Consider the following 231-nt stretch of genomic DNA (forward strand, 5'->3'; position numbering starts at 1 on the left):
TCTCATTGTGGCTGACGGAGCCCAGCGGGGACCCTCGCGACGGGAGGAGGAGGAGGAGGATGAGCAGAGAAGGACGGCGGTGCTGGAGCTTGATGAGGAGCATGTGCTGCCTGGCAAGTGACACCATCACTTGACACCTGCACCAGACCTGCGGAGGGGAGCAGGCGCGAGCCCCTTGCCTGGGCTAGGCTGGGCCGGGGTGTAGAGTGCTATTCACCCGCCCCCCCACCA

This window comes from Buceros rhinoceros, unplaced genomic scaffold (assembly GCF_000710305.1).
Source record: "Buceros rhinoceros silvestris isolate BGI_N320 unplaced genomic scaffold, ASM71030v1 scaffold31140, whole genome shotgun sequence".
Taxonomy (NCBI): domain Eukaryota; kingdom Metazoa; phylum Chordata; class Aves; order Bucerotiformes; family Bucerotidae; genus Buceros; species Buceros rhinoceros.